The sequence below is a fragment of the Rhinoraja longicauda genome, chromosome 11, assembly GCF_053455715.1.
Source record: "Rhinoraja longicauda isolate Sanriku21f chromosome 11, sRhiLon1.1, whole genome shotgun sequence".
NCBI classification, from domain to species: domain Eukaryota; kingdom Metazoa; phylum Chordata; class Chondrichthyes; order Rajiformes; family Arhynchobatidae; genus Rhinoraja; species Rhinoraja longicauda.
The window spans coordinates 12,563,553-12,577,801 of NC_135963.1; the positions used below are offsets into that span (position 1 = coordinate 12,563,553).

At 50.3% G+C, this 14,249-nt stretch overlaps 1 long non-coding RNA gene across 6 annotated transcripts in view; it reads left to right on the forward strand.

Moving 5' to 3' along the window:
- LOC144598304 (uncharacterized) overlaps positions 1–14,249 on the forward strand; it is a 102,047-nt gene that overhangs the window by 12,193 nt on the left and 75,605 nt on the right. For 2 of the 6 annotated variants that reach the window (XR_013547845.1, XR_013547844.1), the window contains exon 1: positions 1,340–1,367. The exons of 3 other annotated variants lie outside the window; for them this stretch is intronic. This is a non-coding gene — a long non-coding RNA (uncharacterized LOC144598304). Of the gene's footprint in view, positions 1–1,339; positions 1,368–7,258; positions 7,855–14,249 lie in introns of those variants that run through there. One more of the 6 variants, XR_013547840.1, reaches the window with a different exon arrangement.

The window sequence follows — 14,249 nt, forward strand, 5'->3', positions numbered from 1 at the left end:
CTTCTCCCCATACCCCCTGACTCAGCTATCCTTAAGAGCTCTATCTAGCTCTTGAATGTATTCAGAGAATTGGCCTCCACTGCCCTCTGAGGCAGAGAATTCCACAGATTCACAACTCTCTGACTGAAAAAGTTTTTCCTCATCTCTGTTCTAAATGGCCTACCCCTTATTCTCAAACTGTGGCCCCTGGTTCTGGACTCCCCCAACATTGGGAACATGTTTCCTGCCTCTAACGTGTCCAACCCCTTAATAATCTTATACGTTTCGATAAGATCCCCTCTCATCCTTCTAAATTCCAGTGTATACAAGCCTAGTCGCTCCAGTCTTTCAACATATGACAGTCCCGCCATTCCGGGAATTAACCTAGTAAACCTACGCTGCACGCCCTCAATAGCAAGAATATCCTTCCTCAAATTTGGAGACCAAAACTGCACACAGTTCTCCAGGTGCGGTCTCACTAGGGCCCTGTTCAACTGCAGAAGGACCTCTTTGCTCCTATACTCAACTCCTCTTGTTATGAAGGCCAACATTCCATTGGCTTTCTTTACTGCCTGCTGTACCTGCATGCTTCCTTTCAGTGACTGATGCACTAGGACACCTACTGCATCGACTCCTGGCGCGGCGAGGACACGACCAGCGAGGCCTAGCACGACCGTCGAGGCCTGCAGCCTACCGACCTCCCAGAGCCTCTGACCGACTCTACCGTCCCTCCCCCGGAACTACCGACCCCACGACCCGACCTCTGGGGGTAATAGGGAGAAGGCAGAAGAATGGGGTATGGAGGGAGGAATAGATCAACCATGATTGAATGCAGGAGTAGACTTGATGGGCCGAATGGCCTAACTCTGTTCCTATCACTTTTGACCTTATGACCTCTGGTCAGCAGGCCCCAAGATACAGGTATCTATCCTAAAATAGTTACGCAGATAGATAGTAATCTAACCATGCTAGATCAACTAACAGTCTATCTAACCTTTGTGCTTAATTCAACAGAAATTATCATTTGGAAATTGGAAACAAATGACCCAGGCATGTACAGATGCTTATCTGTAAGATCTGTGTTTTGGTAACTCCATCTATATACTAAAACTCTCGTTTGTTTGTTGTTTGTTCCTGAACTACAGTCAAAACAGTACACGGTAGTGCAACAATTTAAGGTCCACCTTACTCACCGTCGTCTCTTTGGCGCTAATGGAAGAAGTTTCATTGAAATCAGTGTTATATTTTAAAAGTTATTCACATTTAAAGTTTTTTTTAAACCGCACATGTGCAGTCGGGGCCAGTTGATCCGATACTTACGTAAGATGGCTGCCGGATCTGCGCCTATACTTACGTAAGATGGCCGCCGGGGAACCACAGCTAAAACGGTAGAGAGGGGGGAAGGGGAGGGGGGGTTGAGGGGAAGGGTGAGGAGGAGGAGGGGGGAGGATGGGGAGGGAGGGAAGGGGGAGAGAGAGGGGAAGGGAAGGGGAAGGGGGAGGGAGGGAGGGGGAAGGGGGGGAGAGGGAGGGGAGTGTGGAAAGGAGAGGGTGCTGCACCAATGCAGGAGAGGTTTGGGCCCAATGGGTCCACTTGGTCTAGTTTCTAATAATATGCAGTTTAGTAGAGACAGCAAGATTATTAGAAAATAGAAAAACGAATTAAATGATATATTGCTGTTGTAATTGTTGGCATGCAAATGAATAACCAAAGGAAATCGTGTCCTTTTGCATAAATAAAATATGAATGCATCTCGGGTACACTGTGGACAATTTCCCTCCCACTGGCACTGTAGGCAGCACCATTAATATAAAAATAGACTGAGTGTACCTAGTTGAGTTGCCTGTCTCTATCATCGACAGGTGATAGTTGAAACACTGCTTCCAACCCAAACACTTCTGTGCCAGGAGATTGGAACACAGGGTCAGTCAGGCATTATATTTATACTTGATCTACTTTATTGAAAACTTTGAAAACGTCGCCGAAAAGTTAGATAAAGCTAATGGAGTCAGCTCAATTGCCGAGAAATTCGCATCTAACTTGAGACTTGTATGACCTATGCATGCCAATGTTATCAAATGCCTGGTTTCGCACCCAAGTCAGATTCCGACTCGGAGACTACAGCTCTGCTTTCAATACCATTATCCCATCCAAGCTCGTCTCCGCATTCGTGGAACCTGGAGTCAGCACTCACCTCTGCAACTGGATCCTCGGCTTCCTGACCAACAGACCCCAATCAGTGAGGATAGGTGACAAATCATTCTCTATGATAATAAGAGGGTGGTATGGTGGCGTAGTGGTTGAGTTGCTGCCCTACGCCGCCAGACACCCGGGTTCGATCCTGACTACCAAAAACTAAGAAACAACCTTGAGAAAACGTGTCTGTACGGAGTTTGTACATTCTCCCCGTGACCTGCGTGGGTTTTCTCCAGGATCTCCGGTTTCCTCCCATGCTCCAATAAAGTACAGGTTTGTAAGTGAATTGGCTTGGTATCATTGTACATTGTCCCAGGTGTATGTAGGATAGCGTTAGTGTGCGGGGATCACTGGTCACCATGGACTCGGCAATGATGGTCCAATTCTATACTGCTATCATTGAGTCCGTCCTCACCTTATCCATCATGGTCTGGTTTGGCTCAGCCACCAAGCACAACATCCGGAGGCTGCAATGGATCGTTCGCACAGCTGAGAAGGTTGTTGGCTGCAACCTTCCCCCCATTGACGAACTGTACACTGCAAGGGCCAGGAAGCGAGCGGGCAAGATCATCTCTGACCCCTCTCACCCTGGCCACAAACTCTTCGAAGCACTTCCATCTGTAAGGCGACTCCGGACTGTCAAAGCAGCCACAGCCAGACATAAAAACAGCTTTTTTTCCACAAGTGATAGTTCTACTCTTTTTTGCTCTGGTTTATTTTCACCCACATGTTTAGACCGTAATGTTGTATCCTTATTGTTTTGATGTGGTTATGCTTCATTCTTAATTGTTAACTGTATGTTTGTGTTGTCATTTGTGAGCGGAGCACCAAGGCACATTCCTTGTATATGCAAACTGGGCCAATAAACTTATTCATGCATTCATTCATTCATTCATTCATTCATTCATTCATTCATTCATTCATTCATTCATTCATTATTTAACTTTCATCGATGAAAGTAAATAATCCTCCGTCTCCTATGCAATGAGTTTATGATTCATGACCCATTCGTTCCCCGGAGCACTTCAACTGGGTTTATGAAGTAGATGTGGACTTCCAGGCACCGTGAACTTCCATCTCATTGCTGTGAGTGAATCCATTTGTTAGCTGGTCAGTCAAATCTTCAAAGGTAGCCCCTGGTATCTAATCCACAGCACCTCCATCACTGGAGATCCCCTGGGACTGTGGATGGCGTACATCCACTCTGGTTTTGTAGGGCCTGAGGTGACTGATGAGGCTAATGTGGTCTAATGAGACTGTTGTGGTCTTGTCCAAGGTCAGGGCAGGTTACAGCAGGCCCAATGACCTGCTCTTGCCGCTGATGATGGAGGATCTCCATGTAATCCTAGTGCATGGCCTTGAGGTTCTCAATGCCATCCTCGATGCTCCTTCTCCACTTTGATGCTCATCTACCAGAAAGTTGCAGGGATCAGAGCGGATGTTACACTTAGTTAATTTTAGTTTAGTTTAGAGATACAGCGCGGAAACAGGCCCTTCGGCCCACCGAGTCCACACCGGCCAGCGATCCCTGCACATTAACACTACCCTACACACACTAAGGACTATTTATACCAAGCCAATTAACCTACAAACCTGTACGTCTTTGGATCCATAGTCGGGATCGAACCCGGGTACCTGGTGCTGTAAGGCAGCAACTCTACCGCTGCGCCACCGTGTCGCACTTCAATGCTTTGAACGCATCCTTGAATCTGTCCGCTGACTAATCCCTTCCTATGGTGGAGCATTTAACAGAGGGTCTACTTCATGCATAGGAAGAAACTGCAGATAGACACAAAAGTCTCTTAAATGTCAGTATTGTATCTGCCTCAAACACTACCTCCGGCAGCACTTTCCAGGCACGCGCCACCCTCTGTGTAAAAAACTTGCCCCAAACATCTCCTTTAAACTTGGACGTTCTCATCGCAAAGCTGTGCCCTCCAGTAGTTGATTGTTCCATCTTGGGGAAAAAAGGTTCTGACTGTGGTATTATTCTTCTCATTGACGTCTCATGCTTTGGAATCTGTCGGTAAGTCGACAGGAGCAGCAGCAAGAGATTATCAGACTGAGGGTGGCTAAAATGAGGGTGAGGGATGGCAGCCACGGTGGCTCAGCGGTAGAGTTGCTGCCTCACAGCACTTGCAGTGCCGGACGCCCTGGTTCGATCCCGAATACAGGTGCTTGTCTGTACGGAGTTTGTTCGTTCTCCCTGAGATTGCATGAGTTTTCCCCGAGATCTTCGGTCTCATCCCACACTCCAAAGACGTACAGGTATGTAGGTTATTTGGCTTGGTGTATGTGTAAATTGTCCCTCGTGTGTAGGGTACTGTTACAAGGGGCCAGAACAAGGGGCCACAGTTTAAGAATAAGGGCTAGGCCATTTAGAACTGAGATGAGGAAAAACTTTTTCAGTCAGAGAGTTGTGAATCTGTGGAATTCTCTGCCTCAGAAGGCAGTGGAGGCCAATTCTCTGAATGCATTCAAGAGAGAGCTAGATAGAGCTCTTAAGGATAGCGGAGTCAGGGGGTATGGGAAGGCAGGAACGGGGTACTGATTGAGAATGATCAGCCATGATCACATTGAATGGCGGTGCTGGCTCGAAGGGCCGAATGGCCTCCTCCTGCACCTATTGTCTATTGTCTATTGTTAATGTGTGGGGATCGCTGGTCAGTGCGGACTGGGTGGGCTGAACGGCCTGTTTCCGCGCTGTATCTCTAAACTACAGGCGTATTGTTGATGGGAGTAACGGTGGTCATGGTTGTTAACATCCCGCATGGGGCAGGAGAATTGCTGATGGTGTTTGAGAAGTTCATACCTGTTGGGGTTTGGATGGGGAGGTGGGGTATTCTCTTTGGTGCACCTCCTTTAGAGTTTCCCAAGAAGTTTTAGAACATGGTGGCACAGCGGTAGAGTTGCTGCCTTACCGCGCCAGAGAACCGGGTCCCATCCTGACGACGGGTGGTTGACTGTACGGAGTTTGTACGTTCTCCCCGTGACCTGGGTGGGTTTTCTCCGAGATCTTTGGTTTCCTCCCACATTCCAAAGGCGTACAGGTATATAGGTTAATTGGCTTGGTACAAATGTCAAAAATTGTCCCTAATGTTTGTAGGATAGCGTTGATCGCTGGTCAGTGCGGACTCGTTGGGCGAAAGGTCCTGTTTTAGACAATAGACAATAGGCAATAGACAATAGGTGCAGGAGTAGGCCATTCGGCCCTTCGAGCCAGCACCACCATTCAATGTGATCATGGCTGATCATTCTCAATCAGTACCCCGTTCCTGCCTTCTCCCCATACCCCCTGACTCCGCTATCCTTAAGAGCTCTGTCCAGCTCTCTCTTGAATGCATTCAGAGAATTGGACTCCACTGCCTTCTGAGGCAGAGAATTCCACAGATTCACAACTCTCTGACTGAGAGCAGTGCTGAACTACCCTGTATCTCTAAACTAAACTAAACTAAAAATCAAGGATGAGTGCCTTTTTGTATTTGCTTGTCGGCAAGTAAACTGTTAAATCTCAGCAAACTGCAGGTTCCCTCACTACACCTCACAAATATTCAGTGTCTTAGAAAAAGCCGTTGCCACCTTAACGAAATATAGCGTTGTCTTTTTCTGCCTTCCTCAGGCAGTTTTCAAATGACAATTGTTAATACTTACAATAAATAAAGAAGGAGAATGCAGTCTCCCACAGTTTAGACTGAACATGAAAAAGACTCTTCAAGAAACACAAGTTATAAGCAAAATCACTTCTGCAACTTGCAAGAATAGAAGAAAGCAGAATCTTTCCCTTTGTTCCTCCTTCTTGTTCCACCATCAATTGACTTTGATACTCTTGATCACAGACAAACCTACACGACAAAAGGCAATTGGGTTTTCGTAAATTTTCCCTCTGGAACTAACCAGAATTACATTTTTTAATTTGCATTCATTGATACAAAAGCAATTCTTAACTGTAAGCATATCAAAACCATGCCGCTCTTAAAAATAATTGTCGATTGAGGACAAACCGTGGCTTCTTATTCTTTAAAATTGAAACTAATCTTTAGCACACACATCCTTTTTAGCATTCCACAAGCCAAAAGTGAATATACCAAGGCCTTTCATTTTATACGCTTTTCAGTAAAAATTCTATGCGTTATGGTCAGGGCCATAACCTGTAATAAAAAGGAACAGCAGATTATACCAAAGATTGACACAAAATGCTGGAGTAACTCAGCGGGTCAGGCAGCATCTCTGGAGATAATGGATAGGTGACGTTCTGAGTCGGGACCCTCCCCTGTCCCAAAACATCACCCTCCCATTTTCTCCAGAGATGTTGTCAGACCCATTGAGTTACTCTAGCATTTTGAGTCGGTGGAAATGAAGTTGTGTTTTGTTCTGTTAATTGATTGAAAGATGCAAGGTGGAAACAGCCCCTTCAGCACACTGACCACCATTGATCAGCCTATATCGATCCCATTTTAGCATCCACTCTCTGCATACCATTCAGAAACCAATTATCAACCTGCACACCCGGAAAACACCCATGCTGCCGCAGGGAGAATGTGCAAGCTCCACAGAGACAACACCTGAGCTCAGGATCGAATCTGGGTCTCTGACGTTGTGAGGGGCAGCAGCTTTTCCAGCTGTGTCGCTGTGTTAAGTTTTTTTTTAACCTACGTCTATACTTCACGCTGCCTCTGCAAGGCCATCAGTGTAATCAAGGATGCAAGCTCTTCTCCCCTCGCCCAGAAGTGTGAAAATGCACACCTCCAGATTCAGCGACAGTTTCCTCCCAGCTGTTATCAGGCAACTGAACCATCTTACTAACAACTAGAAAGTTGTTCAGAGCTACTAACTACCTCATTGAAGACCCTCGGACTATCTTTAATTAGACTTTACTGGATTTTATCTTGCACTAGTTTTGTTTAGCTGCGGCTTACCTGCAGTCCGTTTGTCTTTGTGTTTTTGTTGGGGGATTTTGTCTTAATTGTAAATGTGATGTCGTGTTTTTGTGGTTGTGTACTATGTGTGTGTGTGGGGGGGAGGGAGGAACTGTAAAATTGTATATTTGTCCCTTCCGAACGGAGACACGTCCTTTGTTTTCTAGGTCGGGTCTCCGTTCCTGCTGCGGCCTACCATCGGCCCAACTCCTGGAGCTGGCGGCCTCCTGGGCTCTGGTTCGCAGAGCCCGCGGACCAGACTCACCATCAGCGGAGCCGGCCGTTCTCGGAGACTGCGGGAGCGGATGCGACTCGCCTTAGGCTCGATCCGCGTGGATGCCGACATCGGGAGCTCCGGCAGCGGCAGCGTGTTCGCCCGCCTCGGATCGCGGGGCTTGGGTCGGCCCGCCGCGGATATTTCACCGTCCGGCGCGGCCTGAAATAGGCCACGGAATTTTCTCTGCTCGGCGGGGGCTTCAATGTCGGGAGCCCCGACCGCCCCGACTTGCAGCGGGGCTTGGGTCGGCCCGTTGCGGACATTTCACCGTCCGGCGCAGCCTGGAACATGGCAACGACAACAGCCTGACCGCAGGAGAAGATGGCAGGGGAAGAGAAAAGACATTCTGGCCTTCCATCACAGTGAGGAGGGGACTGGAGGAGACTCACTGTGATGGATGTTTCTTTTTGGGGGGTTTTGTGTTGGTTGGGGTTGTGTAATTTGCTTATTTTATTGCTCTTATTGTTGGACTGTGGGTGATGAAATTTCGTCCAAAAAACTTGTTTTTTGGATGACAAATAAAGATATCTTGAATCTTGAATCTCTTGAATCTTGAATAGAGATACAGTGCGGAAACAAGCCCTTCGGCCCGCCGGGTCCGCGCCGACCAGCGATCCCCGCATATTAACACTCTCCTACACAAACTAGGGACAATTTTCACATTTACCAAGCTTGTATACACTGGAATTTAGAAGGATGAGAGGGCATCTTATCGAAACGTATAAGATTATTAAGGGGTTGGACACGTTAGAGGCAGGAAACATGTTCCCAATGTTGGGGGAGTCCAGAACAAGGGGCCACAGTTTAAGAGTAAGGGGTAGGCCATTTAGAACGGAGATGAGGAAGAACTTTTTCAGTCAGAGAGTGGTGAAGGTGTGGAATTCTCTGTCTCAGAAGGCAGTGGAGGCCAATTTTCTGAATGCATTCAAGAGAGAGCTAGATAGAGCTCTTAAGGATAGCGGAGTCAGGGGGTATGGGGAGAAAGCAGGAACGGGGTACTGATTGAGAATGATCAGCCATGATCACATTGAATGGCGGTGCTGGTTCGAAGGGCCGAATGGCCTCCTCCTGCACCTATTGTCTATTGTCTATAATTTACCTACATGTCTTTGGATGTCTATGGTACGTCTTTGCATGAAACATCATTCCCTTTATCATGTATCTGTACACTGTGGACGGCTCGATTGTAATCATGTGTAGTCCTTTCACTGATTGGTTAGCAAGCAACACAAGCTTTTCAGTACACGTGACAATAAACTAAACTAAACTTGGAAAATCCATACAAATTTTGCCTTAAAGACACAGAAAATCATTTGAAGACCAGAGACCACAAGCAACACCCAGATCGCTTTTGAAAAAAAAAATCTTGTTAAAGAAGGCAAGGTTTTGAGATTAAATTCTGGTTGTTTTCAAGCTGATGCTGTGACGCAGTGGTGCAGCAGTCAGTGTGGGTGTTGCTGCACAGCTCCAATGAGCTGGATCCGATTCTGACCTCAGATCTGCTGTCTGAGTGGAGTTTGCACGTTGTTCCTGTCACTGCAGGGTTTTCCCCCGTGCGCTCTGCGTTCCCCTCACCGCTCCACAAAGATGTGCTGTTGGTAGATTAATTGGGAACGGAGACGAAACCAGAGCACGCGAGGGGAATTACCCCCAGTGTAGGTGGGAGGCAGGAGAAACAGCAGGGAATTGAATGGGCATGGAGATGAAAGTGAATAGGTTACAGGGAAACAAGTAGGGGATTGAGATCGAGGGGATGGACGGAGGTGTGAAGGAATGGAGATGAGGAGGAATTCATTAGGATGGAGATGAGGAGGAATTCCTTTAGCCAGAGAGTGGGGAATTTGTGGAATTCATTGCCGCAGAGGCCAAGACTAGCTATTTTTAAAGCAGAGATTGATAGGTTCTTGATTAACAAGGGCAGCAAAGATTACAGGGGGAAGGCAGGAGAATGGGATTAAGAGGGGAAATAGACCAGCAATGATGCAATGGCAGAGAGGACTTGATGGGCCAGATGGCCTACTCCTGCTCCTATGATGGCCTACTTCTTACTCCTGCTCCTACGATGGCCTATCCCTAGCGACAGGGATTCAAGGCTGCCTGTCTATATTCAATATTTAGAACGTGTAACGACTCCCATTTTTTAATATACGACAGTCTAGGACTAGAGGTCAGAGCCTGAGAATTAAAGGACGTTCTTTTAGGAAGGAGATGATGAGAAATGTGTTTAGTCAGAGAGTGGTGAATCTGAAATTCTGCCACAGAAGGCTGTGGAGGCCAAGTCAGTGGATGTTTTTAAGGCCGAGAGAGATAGATTCTTGATTAGTACGGGTGTTAGAGCTAATGGGGAGAAGGCAGGAGAATGGGGTTAGGAGAGATAGATCAGCCATGATTGAATGGCGGAGTAGACTTGATGGTCCGAATGGCCGAATTCTACTCCTATTCCTTATGAACTGATAGTCTTGTGAATATGACGAGACCGATATCTTTTGCAACTGTAGCCAAGCTCCACGGGGCCCTTGTGGAATTGAAGGTTTTACACATTTTTTGTTTGCATGAAAAATCTCACAGCCTAAGAGAAGTTTGGCAGCAAACATGAAAGAGAATCCAAATCATTTGCATTGGTATGTGAAGAGGTGAAGGGTGGCAAGAGGGACCCAGAAAGAAATCTACTTACGGAGGCAGAGATGCTAAATGAATACTTTACATCGACCTTCAGCAAGGAAGGAGAAGCTGCTGGGGTCTATTCAAAGAATAGCTAAAAGATTAATAAGGAATGAAAAAAATGGCCGCGAGATAAATTCAGTGAGAAAAAACAAGAGTGTCAGTGGAAACCTACGAGAGAAACAAACTTTCAAAGAGAGTGATAGTTCTATAAAAAGAGAATTAATGGAAAAGAAGGAAATAGTCAATAGTCAATAGTCAATTTATTTGTCACATACACATAAATGTGCAGTGAAATGAAAAATTACCCACAGTCCAACAATAAGACCAATAAAAATAAGCACTGCAAATATGCAATAACACACACAATCATAAACCAACACCAAACAAAAAGAAACATCCATCACAGTGAGTCTCCTCCATTCACCTCCTCACTGTGATGGAAGGCCAGAATGTCTTTTCTCTTCCCCTGCTCAAGAGAGAGCTAGATAGAGCTCTTAAGGATAGCGGAGTCAGGGGCTATGGGGAGAAGGCAGGAACGGGGTACTGATTGAGAATGATCAGCCATGATCACATTGAATGGCGGTGCTGGCTCGAAGGGCCGAATGGCCCCCTCCTGCACCTATTGTCTATTGTCTGCCGTCTTCTCCCACGGTCAGGCTGTTGAAGTTGCCATGTCGGGGCGGTCGGGGCTCCCGACATTGAAGGCAGAGAAAATCCCGCGGCCTCAAGGTCCGGTGAAAGGTCCGCGGCGGGCTGACCCAAGCCCCGCGATTTGGGGCGGGCGAAGACGCTGCCCCTGCCGGAGCTCCCGGGCATTACACTATTGGGAAAATGCAAAAGCTTTGTAAAGGAGACAGAAGCAATTTACCAACATGACTCAAGGAATGAGGAACTTGAATATCATGGATATGTGGGAAGCTAATGTTGTTCTCCTTGGAACAGAGAAAATTGCAAAGAGATCATGAAGGGTTTAAATAGGGTAGACAGTGAATTGGTGTCCATTAGTGGAGGATATCCAGAACTCAGGGACAGGGAACTAAGGTGATTGGCTACAGATTCAAAAGTAACGAGAGAAAAATTATTCTTCTGTCGCAAGTTTTTAGGATCTGGAATGCAATGCATAGAAGGCAGGTAGAATTGAAGCCTTCAAAAGGTAGCTGGATAAGTATCTGAAAGGACAATGGACAAACCACTAGGCAGTGGGTGTTAAGAGTCAAGAGTCAAGGGTGTTTTATTGTCATACTAGACCGAGTGGGCCCGTTGGGCCCGTCCTCGTAGGGTTTCCATTGTAACCGGGAGGCGGGGAGGGAGGTGGGAGGGAGGGGGGAGGGGGACCACCTGTTTTCCCAGTACCCCTCTTTACCCGTTGTGGGATGGGAGGGGGGAGGGGGAGGGGGGAGGGAGAGGGGAGGGAGGGGGTAGGGGGAAGGGAGGGGGGAGGGAGGGAGGGGAGGGGGGAGGGGGGAAGGGGAGAGGGAAGGGGGGGAGGGAGGAGGACCTCCCCTTTTCCCAGTACCCCTCTTTCCCCGTTGTGCCCGTCCTTGTAGGGTTTCCATTGCAACCGGGAGGCGGGGAGGGAGGGGGGAGGGAGGGAGGAGTGGAGGGAGGAGGGGAGGGGGAGGAGAGGGGGGAAAGGGGGAGGGAGAGGGGAGGGAAGGGGGTAGGGGTGGAGGGGGAAAGGGGAAGGGGAGGTAGGGGGATGGAGGGGGGATGGGTGGGGGAAGGGGGGAGGCTCTCCCCTTTTCCCAGTACCCCTCTTTCCCCGTTGGGCCCGTCCTCGTAGGGATTCCATTGTAACCGGGAGGAGGGGAGGGAGGGAAGGGGGAGGGAGGGAGGAGGGGAGGGAGGGGGGGAAGGGGAGGGCGGAAAGGGGGGGAGGGGGGAAAGGGGGGAGGGGGGAAAGGGGGGAGGGAGAAGGGAAGGGGGGGAGGGGGAGGGAGGGGGGAGGTAGGGGAGGGGGAGGGGGGAAGGGGGAGGGAGGGGGACCTCCCCTTTTCCCAGTACCCCTCTTTCCCCGTTGGGCCCGTCCTCGTAGGTTTTCCATTGTAACCGGGAGGAGGGGAGGGAAGGAAGGGGGAGGGAGGGAGGGAGGTGGGGAGGGAGGGGGGAGGGGGGAAGGGGGGGAGGGGGGGGAGGGGGTAGAGGGGGAGGGAGGGGGACCTCCCCCTTTCACAGTACCCCTTTCCCCGTTGGGCCCGTCCTCGTAGGGTTTCCATTGTAACCGGGAGGAGGGGAGGGAGGGAAGGGGGAGGAAGGGAGGAAGGGAGGAGGGAGGTGTGGAGAGAGGAGGGGAGGGGAGGGAAGGGGGAGGGGAGGGGGAAGGGGGGGAGGGGGGAGGGAGAGTGGAGGGAGGGGGGTAGGGGGGAGGTGGAGGGAGGGGAGGGGAAGGGGGAAGGGGGGAAGGAGGGGGACCTCCCCTTTTCCCAGTTCCCCTCTTTCCCCGTTGGGCCTGTCCTCGTAGGGTTTCCATTGTAACCGGGAGGACGGGAGGGAGGGAAGGGGGAGGGAGGGAGGAGGGAGGTGTGGAGGGAGGAGGGAGGTGTGGAGGGAGATGGGGAAGGAGGGGGGAGGGGAGGGGGTAGGGGGAGGGAGAGGGGAGGGAGGGAGGGGGGTAGGGGGAGGGAGGGGGGAGGGGAGGGGGGAAGGGGGGAGGAGGGGGACCTCCCCTTTACCCAGTACCCCTCTTTCCCCGTTGGGCCCGTCCTCGTAGGGTTTCCATTGTAACCGGGAGGAGGGGAGGGAGGGAAGGGGGAGGGAGGGAGGAGGGAGGTGTGGAGGGAGGAGGGGAGGGGGAGGGAGGGGGGGAGGGGAGGGGGGAAGGGGGGAGTGAGGGGGTAGGGGGGAGGGGGGGGGGAGGGGGGAGGGAGGGGGAGAGGGGAGGGGGGGTAGGGGGGAGGGGGAGGGAGGGGGAAGGGGTCGTAGGGATTCCATTGTAACCGGGAGGAGGGGAGGGAGGGAAGGGGGAGGGAGGGAGGAGGGAGGAGGGGAGGGAGGGGGAAGGGGAGAGCGGAAAGGGGGGGAGGGGGGAAAGGGGGGAGGGGGGAGGGAGAGAGGGGGAGGGTGGAAAGAGCATCCCTCTCCCCATCAGAACTGCCCCCTCCATCGACTCCTTTAAGTCCAGGCTCAAAACCTATTTCTACTCCCTAGCGTTTGAGGCTCATTGAGGAGGCGCTGTGAACTGTTTGCATGCTACTGTATGTTTCATTTTTTTCCTTAGTACCTAATCAGATGTACAGCACTTTGGTCAACGTGGGTTGTTTTTAAATGTGCTATACAAATAAAATTGACTTGACAGCTCTTCGCAACAATGTAGCACAGGGGCATTGTGACGTCACACGCTGAATACCACGGGGGGGGGAAGGGGGGTCTGCTCGAGTTCATCTCACAGGGGCATTGTGACATCACAATGGAGAATAAATCCGCACCGCAGCGCCCCCCTTCTGTCAAAACTTCGATAAATCAGGGGGGGCAGCACTTTTAAACCTCTGTAACTTAAAAAATATGCGTCCGAATTAAATAAAAATATCATTTTCCAGCAGCGAACCGCATGCTGATTAAGGCGGTACAAAAATCGTGGCGCTACGGTTCACCGTTTTGCCGGAATTGCCGTATTCAGCCGACATCAGTGGAATATATATATATAGATACAACATCTGAGTTTTATTGCCGTATTCAGCCGACATCAGTGGAATATATATATATAGATACAACATCTGAGTTTTAATAGTATACTAGACCAAGTGGGCCCGTTGGGCCCGTCCTCGTAGGGTTTCCATTGTAACCGGGAGGCGGGGAGGGAGGGGGGAGGGAGGGGGGAGGGTGACCACCTGTTTTCCCAGTACCCCTCTTTCCCCGTTGTGGGATGGGAGGGGGGAGGGGAGGGGAGGGGGAGGGAGAGGGGAGGGAGGGGGTAGGGGGAGGGAGGGGAGGGGGGAAGGGGGAGGGGGGAGGGAAGGGGGGGAGGGAGGAGGACCTCCCCTTTTCCCAGTACCCCTCTTTCCCCGTTGTGCCCGTCCTTGTAGGGTTTCCATTGTAACCGGGAGGCGGGGAGGGAGGGAGGAGTGGAGGGAGGAGGGGAGGGGAAGGGAGGGGGGAGGGGAGGGGGAGGAGAGGGGGGAAAGGGAGAGGGGAGGGAAGGGGGTAGGGGTGGAGGGGGGAGGGAGGGGAGAGGGGGACCACCTGTTTTCCCAGTACCCCTCTTTCCCCGTTGTGCCCGT